We start from the raw sequence: 18,196 nt of genomic DNA, 5'->3' as shown, positions 1-18,196 counted from the left end.
CTCCTGTGGCTGTATCTGTAGGCTGGCAGCTGTAGCTCCAATTCATCCCCTAGCCTGGGAACCTCCACATACCATGGGGGCAGCCCTAAAAAGACAAAAAGATAAAAAAAAAAAACTACTCAATCTAATAAATGAATTCAGCAAAGTTGCAGGATACAAGATTAAATATTCATAAATTGTATTTTTGTATATTAACAATGAAATATCAGAAAAGGAATAAAAAAAATCCCTTTTAAAAATCACACACACACACACACACACACACACACACACACACACCCAGGAATAAACCTGACCAAGGAGGTTGTATACTTATTGTACAGCACTGGGAACACTGCCCAATATTCTGTGAAAATCTTTGTGGGAAAAGAATCTGAAAAAGAATGGATATGTGTATATGTATAATTGAATCACTTTGTTGTACAGCAGAAATTATTACAATATTGTAAATAACCATACTTCAATAAAGCTTTAAAAACAGGAAGAAAAGGTAATTCTTTTTAAGAGAGGGGAGATCTCAGACAGTGGAATGCTAGCTAGAAATGGAGTCGGAGAAACAGTAGTATTTTGCTGGTGGAGGAAGAGGAGTATGGGGAAAAAGTTACAGTTTGTCACAACGAGTTTCAAATGAGACTAGTGCTAAGAAGTAGAAGTATGCTACAGACTTGATATTAGTGGGATGGTACATAAAAGATGACCTTTTATAAAGCACATCTGTTGATTTCCTAAGAAAACAAGACCAAAAAACCATGAGATTGTTCTCATGGAAATGAAGCAGAGCTGCATGTATCATATTCCAACCTGCATTTCAAAACAGGATTTTTAATACAATTTCACCAAGAATCTCTGACAAAATCATGTGATAACACAAAATGCACTGACTTTAAAAAGCCTGAATAATATACAGTCATATTTGAATGATGTGAAGGGCTGTACAATGTATAAACCATGCAAATATATATATATATTTTTTTTTTCCTACAAGCCACAATAAATCTTTGAAAGAAACAGAAGCAAGGAGAGGCACAAAGAGGTAATATCATTTATTCATATTTTTATTTTTTGTTCCCAAACTGTGATATTTGTGGGTGTAGATGAGCTTTCCCTACCAGAGTCACCTAATTCCTTTGAAATTAATTTTCCCTTTGCTAAGCTGACCTAACAAATCAGGATCCAGCCCCAGTATGTTATATGTTTTCTGAATTAGTTTGTTACATGTTGATTACAAAGCACATGGTCGCCCTAGCAAAAGATATTCTCTATGTATAATTATGAATCTATTTACAATCCAAAAAATAAAATAAAATTAAAAGCTAGCTATGATATATCACTTTGGAGGAATATGATTTCTAAGAGCTCAACATTATTTCTAATTAAAACTATCTTTCCTTATACCAAGTTTCTAGAGAATTTGAACATTCCTTTTGCCTAAGAAATAGTTAAAACTGTATTAGAAGAATACCTTATGACCTTGGATTTTTAGATTGGAGCATGCTTTGTTACAAGCACTTAGGTTTGGTATTATGTTTTTGAGATATTGTGCTGAATTTTTCTACTAATCTGGACTTTATTTTCTTAGATATGTAATATAAATTTTTGTAAAAAGCCCCAGAATCCACTGCTTTTGCAACAATTTTGCATATCTTTTCATTAAGAACTATGTGTACATATTTACATCAAAAATCCTTGCTATATGAATGCTTAAACAAGTTCCACAATCAAGTGGATGACAACATTCTTAAAGCATTTTCTATTCCCCTTCAATCACTGATTTGTATTAAAACAACAACAATAACAAAAACATGTTCCTACCACCAGGGGAAAATAAGCACATTTTTTTATGCTCTGATTAATGTTAAGACACTCCAAACACTGCAAAAAAAAAAAAAAAAAAAAAAAATCAACAAAAAAAAAAAAAAAAAACACCAATGCTTCTGATGCTTAAGTTTTAGTTTTCATCGAACTTTACAAATCTGATTTTTTCCCTTTATTCCTGCTGCATCACTTTAATTTATTCTTGTTACTCAGCTGCAGAAACAGATGAAACAGTTTTGTGGTTTTTTTGTTTGATTGTTTTTATATTACTCAATGAATTTATAACATTTATAGTTGTACAATGATCATCACAACTCAATTTTATATTCCATCCCAAACCTCCAGCATCCCTCCACTGCCCAACCTCTCTCCTTTGGAAAACGTAAGTTTTTCAAAGTCTGTGAGTCAGTACCTGCTCTGAAAAGAAGTTCATTCCGTCCTTTTTTCAGATTCCACATGTAAGTGATAGCATTTGATGTTGGTGTCTCATAGTTTGACTGACTTCACTTAGCATGATAATTTCTAGGTCCATCCATGTTGCTAAAATTGTTGGTATTTGGTTCCTTTTAATGGCTGAGTAATATTCCATCGTGTATATATACCACATCTTCTTGAACCATTCCTCTGTCGATGGACATTTAGGTTGTTTCCATGTCTTGGCTATTGCAAATAGCACTGCAATGAACATCTAAGTACATGTGTCTTTGCAAGTCACTTTCTCGGATAGATGCCCAGGAGTAGGATTGCTGGATCAAATGGTAGTTATATTTTTGGTTTTCTGAGGAATCTCCATACTGTTTTCCATAGTGGTTGCACCAATTTACAATCACACCAACAGTGTAATAGGGTTCCTTTTTCTCCACAACCTCTCCAGCACTTATTGTTTTGTGGCCTTTTTGATGATGGCCGTTCTGGCTGGTATAAGGTGGTACCTCATTGTGGTTTTGATTTGCATTTTTCTAATAATGAGTAATGTTGAACATCTTTGCATTTATTTTGGCCACCCATATGTGTTCTTTAGAGAATTGTCTGTTTAGATCTTCTACCCATTTTTTGATGGGATTTTTCGGTTTTTTTGGTATTGAGCTACAAAAGATTTTTATAAATTTTAGAGATTAATCCCTTATCAGTCAATTCAGTTGCAAAGATTTTCTCCCACTCTGTGTGTTGTCTTTTCATTTTTTTTGTGGTTTTCTTTGCTGTGAAGAATCTTTTACATCCCATTTGTTTATTTTTGTTTTTACTGTCATTACTCTAAGAGATGGATCTGAGAAGATGTTGCTGTTGTTTATGTCGAAGAGGGTTTGGCCTATGTTTTCCTCTAAGAGTTTTATAGTGTCTAGTCTTATATCTAGGTCTTTAATCCATTTGGAGTTTATTTTTGTATGTGGTGTTAGGAAGTGTTCTAATTTCATTCTTTTACATGTGGCCATCCAGTTTTCCTAGCACCATTTATTGAACAGGCTGTATTTTCTCCATTGTATATTCTTACCTCCTTTGTCATAGATTAGTTAACTTTAGGTGCATGTGTTTAATTCTGGGCTTTCTATCCTGTTCCACTGATCTATATGTCAGTCTTTGTGTCAGTACCATACTGTTTTGATGATTGTTGCTTTGTAGTATAGTCTGAAGCCCAGGAGCCTGATTCCTCCAGCTCCATTTTTCTTCTTCAGGATGTCTTTGGCTATTCTGGGTCTTTTGTGCTTCCAAACAAACTTTAAAATATTTTGTTGAAGTTCTGTGAAAAATATCCTTGGTAATTTGATAGGGATTGCATTGAATCTGTTGATTGTCTTGGGTAGTATAGTCATTTTGATAATATTGCCTCTTCCAATCCAAGAGTGTGGTATGTCTTTCCATCTATTTGTGTCATCTTTGATTTCTTTAATCAGTGTCTTATAGTTTTCACAGTTCAGGTCTTTTTGTCTCTTTAGGGAGGTTTACTCCTAGGTATTTTATACTTTGGATGCAATGGTAAATGGGATTGCTTCCCTAATTTCTCTTTCAGATCAGAAAGCTTCATTACCCGTAAGGAAACATTTGCAGACATCACAGAGCTTTTGCATTTAGCGTTGTCCCAGAGATTCTTTGTTCTCTGAGACTCTCTTCGTTTGATTTCTATCTTTTTTCTCTTTTCTGTTCTACATCTGTGATTTCCACTAATCTGTCCTCCACCTTGCTTATTTGTTCTCCTGACTCCTATATTTGCTTTTGGCTGCTTCTAATGAATTTTTATTTCAGTTATTGTATTTTGTGTCTCTTCTTGCTTAAGTTTTATATCTTGTATTTCTTTGCTCAGTGTTTCCTGTAATTATCCATCTTTGCCTCCAGTTCATTTCCAATGTTTTGCATCATCTTCAGCATCAACAGTCTAAAGTCTTTTTCCTGGAGTCTGAGAGTCTCCTGATCACTTAGCTGTTTTTTTGGAGGTTTTTCCTTTCTCCCTTATCTGAGTTATAGTTCTCTGTCTCTTCATTTTTATAGGTTTTTGGTGGGGTGACCTTTTTACAGATAATAGAGTTGTAGCCTCTCTTGCTTTTGGTGTCTGTCTCCCTTGTGGCTGAAGTTGGTATGGGGGCTTGCTGTAGGCTTCCTGATGGGAGGAGGGGCTGATGCCTGCCCAAAGGTAGGTGGAGCTGATTCCTACCCCTCTGGTGGGTGAGGCTTTGTCTCTGGGTGAGATTAGCAGTGGCTGTGTGCCTGAGGCATCTTCAGGCAGCCTGTTTACTTATGGGTGAGGCTATGATCCCACCAGGATTGTTGTTTGGTCTGGGGTTTCTCAGCCCTGATGGGTTGGGCAGATTTTCCAAAAATGGCCACCTCCGGAGAAATGCCTCCTGATTGAATATTCCCAAGAGCTTTGCTTCCAATACCCTTCCCCCAAAACAAGCCACAGTCACCCCCTGTTTTCTCAGGAAATCCTCCAAGAACTGCAGTCTGGTTTGACCCAGATTCCTTTGGGGACTTTGCTTTGCCCTGGGACCCAGTGCATGTGAAAGTCTGTGTGCACCTTTTAAGAATGGTGTCTCCATTTCCCCCAGTCCTGTGGAGCTCCTGCACACAAGCCCCACTGGCCTTCAATGCCAGATGCTCCGGGGATTCTTTCTCCCAATGCCAGATCCCCAGGCATTTGTACTTGAAGTGGGGCTCAGCAATCTCACTCTTGGAGGTGAGTCTCTGTGATACAGTTATTTTCCAGTCTGTGGGGCTTCTCTGGGAGGTATGGGGTTGCTTATATGGCATAATCACCCCTCATACCTCTCGATTAGGTCTCCTCTTTGTTTTCTGGGGTAGGATATCTTTTTGAAAGTTTCCAGTCCATTTGGTTGAAGACTGCTCAGCATTTGGCTGCAATTTTGTTGTTTTCAGGAGAGAAGTTAAGCTCTAGTCCTTCTATGCCACCATCTTAATCTAGTCTCTGAAATAGCTTCGGACTTGCAGGAACCATTTGACCAATTACTAGTTGGGAGAAAAAGTAAGCACTTATGCACAGCTCCCCCACAGCCTGTGTGTAATGCATCAGTAGCCTCCATCTAAAATAGCAGGTAAGTGTCCACATAAAGAAAATACGCCATTACAATTGATACTAAGAAGTCTCAGTGGAATTTAACCTGAATGAGAAAGTTCCAGTTCACTGCCTTTTATCACTTAGCACAACATTGTGTGAATTTATATTTGTTACTATACTAGCCATGCCATCTATAATGTCTTTAATCTTTTGTGCAAATTATTCTCTAGTTTTTGCAATAATTAACATAAAGAGAGACCAGGCAGCTATTTTAAGATGAGTATTTTAATGGCTAGGTCAACTAAATAGAGCATGTAAGAGATCAGAGAGTCTTTTTCAGATATCAACTCAAGGAGAACAATAGAAGGTATAAAATGGTGAAAAATTCTTATCACCTGGTATAAAAAAAGAAGTAGCCAAAGTCAGAAAAGCATCCCAGATGCAGAATCTACTTGACAGTGATTTTGAAAAGCTAAGTTCTAAACCCCTAGCTTGCTTTTCTATTTTTCTGCCCAATTAAAACACAACCACAACATGTAGACACTCTAGAAGGCTGATAATTTGGTACCCATAGCAGTATTCCACAACCTTTTCTACTTGGGATGTAGCAGTCTGAGGTCTGCACAGAAGAAGGCCAGAGAACACTGCATACAACAGCTATGTAATGAATTCAGAGATTGCAGGCAAATGTCTAAGAAATTCATTTTAAAATGGTCCAAAAAGTATTATCTTCCTGTATCAAGATCAATTCAAAATAACTGCTTAAGTAATTCATATAAATGATAACAATGTTGCCCTGTATTTTGTAAAGTTGAACAATTCTTTGTGACACTTTCCTTATATGTAGCTTCTCTGTTTATCTTCTCAGAGAAACCTTTTCTAATGACCCAATTTAAAATAGTAGCTCCCCCCCTCCAGGGAGAGGTTACTTCATCCTTTACTTTCTTTAGGTTTCATGTTGTTGTCATTTTTCTTGTTTTTAAGTCCCTTTATCTGTAATGCTATCGTTTCTGTCCTTGTTAGCTGGTTAGTTTCTGCTCCTCTCTCCCCCAATAGTATCAGCTTGTGGGAAGGAGAAGACATCTGCTCTATCCATCCCTGCATCCCAGCCCCAGAACACAACCTGCCACATGGAAGATGCTCATGTCATTCTTGAATGAGTAATAGTTGGCTACCTTCCTGTAAATTTACCACATTTCAGTTAGAATTTTTTCAATGTAAGCCTTTTCGACTGAATTGGTAAACCTTATTTTATCTCTTCCCCGCCAAAAAAAAGAAAAAATCCATTTAAGTCATTCTAACAATCCTAAAAATCACAAGGAGCAAACTTACAAATGCATCACTTTATCACCCAGTAAAATATTCCTTCTGTGTGACATCTTCAATGTCTCTGAGTTGACCCATCTATCTGGGGAACCAGGCATACAATGTCTGTTTTGATATGTATTTGTGGAGTAGGTTAGGCTTGGGCACCATTTGAGAGGTTGTCTTCTCCAACACTTATTATCATTTTAACATCACTGGAGTATCTTCCCAATAGCACTAATGAAACCTGACCCTGATTGCCTCAGGAGCTGTTCAAGAAAGTCTCCAAAACTGCACTGCCCATTTCTCTAAAGAACTTATCTTAGCGGCTTTTCTTCAGTTAAATGAAACAGTATCAGAAATATTTGTCAAAAATACAACTCAAGTCGTAAATATAGTAAGGTTCAAAAATCAAAGAAAAATAACATTTAGACTGGATATCATTTATGTCAACTTAACATTTAAATTCCTAAATGTAATCAGAAGTTTTACCTTCAAGAAATCCTCTGGGAAGACCTGGCTCTCTATGCAGTTGCTCAGCTTCCTAGGGGAAAGGAAATTTCAGAGAATCACAGAGGGAAAGGAAAGTTGAAACAGAAGCAGCAGTGAGTCAACTGTTAAAGAACCAGTCACAAAGCACACACAGGAGCAAATGACTGCTGCCTTTTTGATGGGAATTTCATAGAAGCCCTGATGCAAAATTCCCCATCATTTCGATAATCCTCATCTGTGGCAGCTATTATTTTCATTCCTATTAGTCTCTTCTCCTGTCCATAGTAGTGAATACTCTGGAGAAACTGTGACCCTAATTTGACTGATTAATTTTATTTATGGAAGAGGAAGGAATCAACAAGAAAAACTGGGAGGATTAATTATAAAATACAATGGCTAAAGACACTTAAAAGCCCACTTTATGATTTTTATTTTTCCATTAGAGTTGATTAACAATGTTCTGTCACTTTCTACTATATAGCAAAGTGACCCAGTAATACATATATTAATATATTCTTTTTCTCACATTATCCTCCATCATGTTCCATCAAGAGTGACTGGATATAGTCCTCTGTGCAGGATCTCACTGCTTATCCAGATTCAATAATGTGTGTCTATTAACCCCAGACTCCCAATCCATCCCACTCCCTCCCCCTCCCCTTGGCAACTACAAGCCTGTTCTCCAAAAAAGACCACTTCTAATATTCACAATGCATTGACATTTATTCTCTTTCCTTTCTCAAAAGTCAAACAATCAAGAAAGTGCTAGGGATACATATGGATTTTTCATTTGTTTTGTTCTTTACAGCAATCATGTCTGTTTTAAAAGGTGATAGGTGTGAGAATTTCATAGTAAATAAGCATTACAAGTCCAATATATATAACCTTCAACCATTTCCAGAACTTGAAACAGAATGCCACAAATTTTTACCTACAATTTTTTACTTAAAATAGTTTCCATCCCCTTCACACATACACACAAAAGTTTTCCTTCCAAAAGGAAGGAACTCAACTAACCATTCCTGTAAATACAACTTCATGAATAGGGTTTAGCTTGTATCTCTATAATAGCAAAATACTAGTGATAAAGCAAATAAGAAGCTGAACTTTTGAGAATAATTTTGTGGGGATCCTGACTTGATGTACTGTTTTTGAATAGAGAATTATACAAAGGAAAAAAATGATAGGAGAATTAGAGACAGAGGAGGGAGACCTCTGTTCCAGAGAAGCACTAGCAGAAAATAGAGCTAACATTTTAGTAGATATTATATTTAATAGATATTTATTGTGACATTTAGTAGATATTATCCACTAGATGTGTTATGTATGCTATTTTATGTAATCACAATAATTTTCTGATTGCCATCATACCCATTTCACAGATTAGGAAGCTGAGGTTTCCAAACTTATTCGTTGTTAACCAGCGTGTAAGTGAGAGGTCTGGATTCAGATTATTTCTATCTGACTTTAAAGCATGTATTTTTTCAGTGCAGTGCACTGACTCCCCCTCTGCCTCCTTATCCAGACTTACTTTCAGTTGGCTAGCAACTGGATTGAATTAACTAGTTCCATCAGAGCCTGAATAATGAGTGAGACTTAATATACTTTCCCTCCAAGGAGTGCCCATATTTACGCAGGAGAAAACATCCTTAATTAATGAAGGATTTTCTAAGGTAACATTTCTACGCTAAGCAGCACTTTTCTGAGAGAGTACACTGGGGCTGAATGCCCCACTTGCTTCATTCAGCAGGTCATGGCTTTCAAATAGTCAAAGATATTTAGTCCAAACAGACAACTAGGCATTATGCTACACAGTATATTTTTTTTCAGTGATTGTTACTGGCAGGCTTTGAAGCAGTTGCTCTAACACTTGGTAAAACAGTGTTTGCGGAGGGAATTTGGTTCAGTCCTTAATAAATGCATTTGTCATGTTTCTAATTTTCTTTCTGTACCCTTTAAATGTTGTTGCTTCCACGGCTTAAAACAAGAAAACCTTGGTTTGATGTTATTGTCTCTCTTGTCTCCTGCAGGATATTTAGAGAGAGAAGCAACATGAATTCTTGGCAGTAATAGGCTTTTCCAAAGGTATTAATGCCTCACATTCTAGTCCTGTTTGTGTACTTTAGTCACACAACAGGAAGTAATATTAACCTCACTTTGTAGCTACTTCCTCGAGTACAAATGGTGTTAATACCAACATCTCATTGGGTAGTTGTCTAGATCCATGAGCTTCATCTATACCAAGTAGTTTAAGAGTTAAGGGTCAAGTTCCAAAGCCAAAGTTCCTGAACTTGAATCTCTCTCTGTTAACTCGTGGCTTTGTGGATCCCATTAATTCACTTGCCTCTCTTGCTTAGGTTTCTATTGCAGAAGAAAGGAATAATTATAGTAACCACCTAATTACACATATGATTAAATAAGCAATGGATACTAAGTGTATAAAAGGACGCCCATCACATTCTATTATATATGAAATATCCTTGTAATTCATTTATTTGTCGTGAAACATGATATTTTGTTGTATCATATGTGGCAATAAGGGATTCGTTGTCACCGTATTCTTTAAGATATGAGAAAATAGGATTTATATGAAGCTACAAGGAGAGCATGTGTTTGGCATGGCATTCAATCTTCTTGTGACTAAATAGCTAAGTTCTCAAAGCAGGTAGAATCCACCAGCTGCATAAAGTGGGGAACTGCAAAAGAAAAGGCTAGAGCACTTAGGGCAGAATGTAAATTAAAAATGACATCTCAGAACCAAAGAGGGTAACATACCATAAGAACTTAGAAAATAAAATCATACTTAATGAAAAAATTGCTCAATAGATTAGAAACGGTGGATGGCAATGATCAAATACAATGATCTAGAAGCTGTCTGAAAAGCAAAAGTAATTTAGGCAAAAGTTAGAAATTATTATAGACAAAGAATATGATTGAGCTCATAGCTCTGTTTTAACTTGATTTAACTGCACGAGACACTGGAGAGTACAATTTTGAAGAACCAAACTAAACTTGGAAAGAGACCCTTTCCCCAGAAATGTTGAGATGTGATCACGTAGAAGTATAGTTGTTAAAACTCATTTCAATGAGGAGAAATCAATCCACAGAGAACCTGGAGAGAAAGGTATGAAGACTGCAGAAAGGGAACAGAGTAGAATATAGGAAAATTGCAGAGACAACTGCTTATCTATTAAAAAAAAAAAAAAAAAGTCTTCACTTCTCTGGCTACCTGCCATCCACCACCCATGAATCCCTAGAGTCAGTGCCATGGGCTGCTACTTGAAATCAAACGCACACCAAATGTAAGAGGCTTCAAACAAATCTCTAGATTTAAAGATGAAAATAGGTTAAAAACAGGTTAAAAAATTTAAAATATTCCAGAATTGCTGACCATTAGAAAATATCCCCATTCAGGAACTGCCTACAAGTTTGCCCTCTGCCCCCAATACATTGTGTCCTGCAAACTGAGCAATTTACTATATCCTGTTATATCCTCTAAATGTTCACAATTCAAAATTTGAGATATTAAACATCTACTTCTACAAAGTGAAAAAGCCTCTAAGATAGTAAAGAAACTTACCAGCTCAACTTTCAGCAGAAGAACTGCACCGGAGAATTGGAATTCTCATCAAAGCAGGGTAGGAGTAAGTAACTTTTAAGTAAGAAAAATTTTAAGTAAGAAAGTAAGAATAATTCAAGGAGGCAAGTCAGACCTAAACATGGGTTTAATGAAGACACAGAGTGACAGAATAGTTTCCATGGGTATGTAATAGCACAGTAGGAGAAAGAAGCAGAAAGGAAAATAAAGTACCACTGTTAAGTTTTGCTTAAATTTTAACTATCTCTTTGGATCATCCCTGACCTGAGAAAGTAAAGAAACTCTTCTTTTATAATTTTATTCTCAACTGCATGGCCCTCAGAACTTGGATTAGATATTTAAGTGAATCCTTTATTTTTTGTTACATTTTTTATCAGTTTATCAAGCTTCTTTCTGGACACTGCTTTCAAACCTAATTATGGAGACATTTCTGGGAATGTGTACTTAATGTCTATTTGAAGTCACTAGAAAATATTTTTTTTTTAGTTGGCAGAAGCTAGAGAAGAGCTTATAAACTGCAACTGGAATGGAGAAAAATGAGCATAGCTTCAAAACAAACTGGGTAAATGTTAAAATTCCAAGTCGTTTACAAAGATAAGGACAAAAGAAGTCCCCTCAACCATCACAGCTACAGGTAAGAAAAGGAGAGGTGGGAAACCTCAGCCTCACCAATTCAAGATGCCAGTTAATGCAGTTCAGGGCTGTAGGAATAGGTGGAAATTTGAAGAAATACTGAAAGCAAGAGAATTGAGGGAATGAGCTCAACAATCTAAGTATAAACACCGCCCAGTCACTGACCAACAACAAAATTCCTCACTCATAGGGAAGAGCTCATGAAGCATGGTGGGAAGTTAGGTAGAGACAAGAGGAAGCTGCTCTTGAAAGACAGATCTTCAGGAGAGAACTGTAAGTATACTGCCTTTATAACTCAGAACATTCTACTAAATACTATGTCACTAAAATGTAAAAGACTGGCAATACTAGGCACTGGTGACAATGTAGTACAACTAGAACCCCATACATTCCTGGAGAAATTGTCCTGCTCTTTTGGAAAAGAATTTGTCAGCATCAGAAATTGTTGTGTCCAATTACCATATGACCTAACAATCACATTTATCTAACAATGAAAAAATATGTCCACACAAAAATGAATGTGAACGTTCATAACAACTTAAATATGACAGCTCAAAATGGAAAAGAATCCAAGTGTCCATTAATATATAAGCAGAAAAAAACAACTGTGGCTTTTTTGTGTGTACAGTGTAATCGTATTAGACAATATAAAATGATTGGACCACTGATACAACAACAGCATGGACAGAAGAAATCAGGAGTATTCAGGGTAGACCTGGGAATAAACCTACCTAAGTGGCAAAAGACCTGTACTCTGAAAACTGTAAGCCACTGATGAAAGAAATCACAGATGACATAACTGAAGAAAGATATTCCATACTCTTAGATTGGAAGACTCAATATTGTCAAAATTACTATACTAACACAAGGCAGTCTACATATTCAATACAATCTCTATCAAATTACCAATGGCATTCCTCACAGAACTAGAAGTTTTTTTGAATTTTATAATTTTATAATGATTTTTATTTTTTCCATTATAGGTGGTTTACAGTGTTCTGTCAATTTCTACTGTACAGCAAAGTGACCCAGTTACACATACATGTATACCTTCTTTTTTCTCACATCATCATGCTTCATCTTAAGTGACTAGATACAGTTCCCAGTGCTATACAGCAGGATCTCATAGCTCATCCATTCCAAAGGCATTAATGTGTATCTGTTAGCCCCAAATTCCCTATCCATCCCACTCCCTCCCCCTCCCCTTTGGAAACTCCAAGTGTGTTCTCCATGTGGAAAGGTTCATTTGAGCTGTATATTAGATTCCAGATATAAGTGATATCATATATATTTGTCTTTCTCTTTCTGACTATTTCATTTAGTATGAGAGTCTCTAGTTCCATCCATGTTGCTGCAAATGACATTATTTTGTTCTTTTTTATGGCTGACTAGTATTCCATTGTGTATATTTATACCACATCTTCCTAATCCAATCATCTGTCAATGGACATTTAGGTTGTTTACATGTCTTGACTATTGTGAATAGTGCTGTAATGAACATGTGGATACATGTGTCTTTTTCAAGGAAAGTTTTATCTGGATATATGCCTGAGAGTGGGATTGCTGGGTCATATCACATTCTATGTATAGTTTTCTAAGGTACCTCCATACTGTTTTCCATAGTGGTTGTACCAATTTTCATTCCCACCAACAGTGCAGGAGGGTTCCCTTTTCTCCATACCCTCTCCAGCATTTGTTACTAGTTTTTTGTTTGTTTGTTTGTTTTTTACTTTATATGGAAACACAAAAGATCCTTAATAGCAAAAGCAATCATGAAAAAGAAAAACAGAACCAGAGGAATTATGCTCTTTGACTTCAAAAATACCACAAAGCTACACCATCAAAATAGTGTGGTACTGGCACAAAAAAACAGAAATATAGATCAGTGGAACACAATAGATAGCCCAGAGATAAAACCACATACACATAAATAACAATGAAAAGACAATCCACAGAATGGGAGAAAATCTTTACAAACAAATCCATCAACGAGGGATTTAATCTCCAAAATATACAACATCTCATGCAACTTTATATTTAAAAAAACCCCAATCAAAACTGGGGAGATCTAAATAGATATTTCTCCAAAGAAGACAGAAGACTTAAAAAAAAGAAAAAGAAAAAGAAAATATGCTCAACATCACTAATTATTACAGAAATGTAAATCAAAACCATAATCAGGTATCACTTCACACCAGCCAGTATGGCCATCAGCAAAAGTCTACAAACAATAAAACCTGAAGAGGGTGTCGAGAAAAGGGAACCCTCCTACACTGTCGGTGGAAATGTAAATTGGTGCAGCCACTATAGAGAATGGTATGAAGATTCCTTAAAAGACTAAAACTAGAACTACCACATGGCCTAGCAATTCCACTCCTGGGCATCTATCACAAGAAAAGCATAATTTGAAAATATACATACACTCCAACATTCACAGCAGCACTATTTACAATAGCCAAGCAATGTCCATTGACAGAGAAATGGATTAAAAAAGGTGTGTTACATATATAAAATGGACTATTACCCAGCCATATAAAATAATGAAGTAATGTCATTTCCAGCAATATGGACGGACCTAGTGATTATTGTACTAAGAGAAGTAACTCAAAGACAAGTATCATGATATCATTTATATTTAGAATCTAATGAAAATCAGAGTTGGTGTCTTGGCTCAGTGGTTAACGAATCTGACTAGGAATCATGAGGTTGCGGGTTCGATCCCTGCCCTTGCTCAGTGGGTTAAGGATCCGGCGTTGCCGTGAGCTGTGGTGTAGGTTGCAGACATGGCTCAGATCCCTCATTGCTGTGACTCTGGTGTAGGCTGGCAGCTACAGCTCTGATTGGACCCCTAGCCTGGGAACCTCCATATGCCGTGGGAGTGGCCCAAGAAATGGCAAAAAGACAAAAAAAACAAAAACAAACACAAACAAAAAGGAAATAACTTTTATAAATGAGATAAGACATATTAGAGGGAGAGAAAAAATAGGAAAATAGTTTGTTTATATTTATTTTGATATCTATAGAGGGGCTTTTAGTTTTCATGTAGTCCATTGTGGCAAACTGTTCTGTTTTTCCGTCTTCTCTCTATGTATAGAATCATAATTCTGCTTGATGTCATGGCTCTCAGTTGAAAATCTAACACATTAACAAATACAATAACCTCCCTTGAAATGAAGAATGGCCACAGTGCACAGCTTTGGTCAGTTAAATGTAAGTAGGAATGACTGAGCAGAGCTTATAAAAAAATGTTTAATAAAGGCTAATGAAGATTGGATATGATTTTTATGCTATGCTCTTCCCCTTCCTTTAAATAGAAACACAGAAGAGTCAGTGAAAGCATCTTGCAAACACAGGTTAAAAGATAAGACCCGGAGTTCCCATCGTGGCTCAGTGGTTAATGAATCCAACTAGGAACCATGAGGTTGTGGGTTTGATCCCTGGCCTTGCTCAGTGGGTTAAGAATCCGGCGTTGTTGTGAGCTGTGTTGTAGGTCGCAGATGCGGCTCGGATCCTGCATTGCTGTGGCTCTGGTGGCTACAACTCCGGTTAGACTCCTAGCCTGGGAATCTCCATATGCCACAGGTGAGGCCCTAGAAAAGACAAAAAGACAAAAAACAAACAAACAAACAAACAAAAGATAAGACCAAAAGCATAAAAACAACTCTATGGTTGGTAGAGCAGAAAGTGAGCCCTGATGTCTTCCTGGAGCTACCAAGTCAACCCTGTATTTTCTAAATCTGAATTCTTTGTTATGCAAAAAAATACTTTCTTGGATTAAAATGAATTTTATGGACCACTGAACTTATTCCTAAATGATGATGTTCTCTCTCCACAAAATTTCTTTTTATAGATTAGAGAATAGAAGTAAGGGAAGTTAAGTGATTTCCTTCAATAAGTTCTCCCTCTACATTATTTTTCCTTCCAGGTTTATTGAGATATAATTGACATACTCCACTGTACAAATTTAATATGTATAGCATAATGATTCAACATTCATTATGAAATGATTACCACAAGAAGTTTAGTAAACATCCATCATTTCATATAGATACAAAATTAAAGAAATAGAAAAAAATGTTTTCCTTGTGGTGAGAACTCTTAGGATTTACGCTCATATATAACATACGTAAGTATTTAGTTATGTTTATCTTGTTGGATATTACACCTCTAATTCTTATTTATTCTTTCTTTTTTTTTTTTTTTTTTTTTTTTGGTCATGTCTGCAGCATGCACAAGTTCCAGGGCCAAGGATCGAACCTACAGCAGCAACCCAAGCCACAGCAGTGATAACACTGGATCTTTAACCCACTGAGCCACATAGAAACTCCTCCTTCCACTCTTAATTAATGACCCAATTCTGAAATCCAGATCTTTTAACTCTCCATGACATATTTCCAAATACGTGAAAAAGCCTAAAGCAGAGAACTAGCAAGAAAAATTTATTTCTTCAAACATGCAAGAGTAAAAAAGCTAGAAGAAACCACTAGAACTGCACACCTTGAACTATAAACACCTCCATTAAAGGATTTCATTGTGTGTTAAGAGTGGCTAGGATTTGGAGTTGAAAATATGTATCATGAGTTAAAAATAATAAAAATTTAAATATTTATCTTCCTGAGATAAACCCCATTAAAACAATCATAGATGAGTAGCTCTACCTATTATTAATAAATATGAATCCACCACCATAATCAAAACTGTATTAGCACATGCATAAATAGACTATTCAAAGAGAATTAAGAGGGTAGAACCTAAATATTAATACAGAGTAAAAGGAGGAGGGAAGAACGCGAGGTGATGGATAAGTTAATTAACCCAATGGGGAATCATTTTGCAATGAATACATATATTAAAGCATTACTTTGTACACTTTATCTTACAACTTTTATTTGATTAAAATTAAATGGATCCAATTTTATATGTAAATTTAGCATACAAAGATTAATTAATATTGCTATACTCATTAAGTAATGAAGATCTATTCTTTATACCACTCAGAAGGATAAATCCCAAAGGGATCAGAAATTTAAATAGGAAAAAAAGCAAAGTATATAAACATTAATCAAAAACATGGGTAGATTCCTCTGTAACTTTAGCAATGGGAATACTTCCCAAAGACTCAAATCCAGATGCACAACAGAAAAAATTGTTAAATTTGAAAAATATATTATGTAAAAGTAAGTTTCATATCAAAAAAAAGCCCACCATAGTGGTGTATGAAATAAAACACTACAATTACATAATAACATATGTCCAACTTTGTATAAAATACTGAAGTCATTAAAACGTATAAGCTTCTAAAAATAAAAAAAAAATAGTAAAGTGTAAGGATAGCTCACAGATAAGGAAATATAAATATCCCTTAACTATATAAGAAGATACTCAACCTGGTTCATCCTAATTGAATTTACATTTTTCACTTACAGATTGTAAAATTATCAAAACTTTTGATATTATGCTTTATTGGCAGGGTTGGTTAAATAGTCATTCTCAGCTTGTGCTGGTAAGGATGCAAAGTAGGAAATCTCATATTGATAAAGTATTTGATGAGGCCTAGCAAAATAACGTAAGCATTTGAAACCAAGGGTACTCATCAGTTTGCAATTAATACATAACACTTTGTCATCTTCCATGTTTGCCTAAGCAGTAAAGACATTCACCCAAGTTGTTCTAGAGTCAGCTAGACTAGTCCTAGTTCCAGTGGGTTAAGACTGCTTAAGACCACAGAGCCTCCACTGGGCATGTGTGAGTGTCCACTCAATGCCCTTTTGAAGTCAGAGGGTCCCAAACTGCACAATTACCACATGCTAACACCATCCATTTTTGGAACACATGTCCCAGGAAGAAGCCTGTAGCTTAGTCACACCTGTGCAGAGAGACAATTACCTCACATTCTTTTTTTTTTTTCTGCTGTACTGCATGGGGACCAAGTTACACATACATGTATACATAATTTTTCCTCCCACTATGGTGTTGCGATGCAAGTATCTAGACATAGTTCTCAATGCTACACAGCAGGATCTCATTGTAAATCCATTTCAAGAGCAATAGTTTGCATCCATTAACCCCAAGCTCCCAATTCCTCCCACTCCTTCCCTCTCCCCCGGGCAACCACAAGTCTATTCTCTAAGTCTATGATATTCTTTTCTGTGGAAACATTCATTTGTCTGTATATTAGATTCCAGATATGAGTGATATCGTATGGTATTTATCTTTCTCTTTCTGACTTATTTCACTCAGTATGAGGGTCTCTAGTTCCATCCCTGTTGCTGCAAATGGCATTACGTCATTCTTTTTTATGGCTGAGTGGTATTCCATTGTGTATACATACCACATCTTCCTAATCCAATCGTCTGTCGATGGACATTTGGGTTGTTTCCCACTCTTGGCTATTGTGAACAGAGCTGCAGTGAACATGCAAGTGCATGTGTCTTTTTTAAGGAAAGTTTTGTCTGGATATAAGCCCAAGAGTGGGATTGCTAGGTCATATGGTAGTTCTATGTATAGATTTCTAAGGTACCTCCATACTGTTCTCCATAGTCACATTCTTCTTATCTCCAATCATGGCTCTCCAGGCTCCCCATGCCTCAGTTTTATTCCATAAGATTCCTGAGCCTCTCACCTCTGGGAAGCAGAGTTGAGATTTGTTCTCTTACTTCCTCATTCACCTGCCTTATTAATAAATCATTTCCTGCTGAAAACCTCAGCATCTCAGAGTTTGGCTTGTGCATGTGGGACAAATGAATGTGGTTGGTTAATACATCGACCCTATAATCCAGCAGTTCTAGGAATCAGCCCTAAAGGTATGCTGGCAACGATTTTTAAGAAGCTTATGTTCAAGGATT

At 36.3% G+C, this 18,196-nt stretch overlaps 1 long non-coding RNA gene across 1 annotated transcript in view; it reads right to left on the bottom strand.

Moving 5' to 3' along the window:
- The window catches only part of LOC110255493, a 133,468-nt gene that overhangs the window by 97,872 nt on the left and 17,400 nt on the right, over positions 1-18,196 (bottom strand). The window contains exon 2 of the long non-coding RNA XR_002335879.1: positions 7,121-7,172. This is a non-coding gene — a long non-coding RNA (uncharacterized LOC110255493). The remainder of the gene's footprint in view (positions 1-7,120; positions 7,173-18,196) is intronic.

This window comes from Sus scrofa, chromosome 9, assembly GCF_000003025.6.
Source record: "Sus scrofa isolate TJ Tabasco breed Duroc chromosome 9, Sscrofa11.1, whole genome shotgun sequence".
Classification (NCBI taxonomy): Eukaryota; Metazoa; Chordata; class Mammalia; order Artiodactyla; family Suidae; genus Sus; species Sus scrofa.
This window is presented reverse-complemented; position numbering and strand designations above follow the sequence as displayed.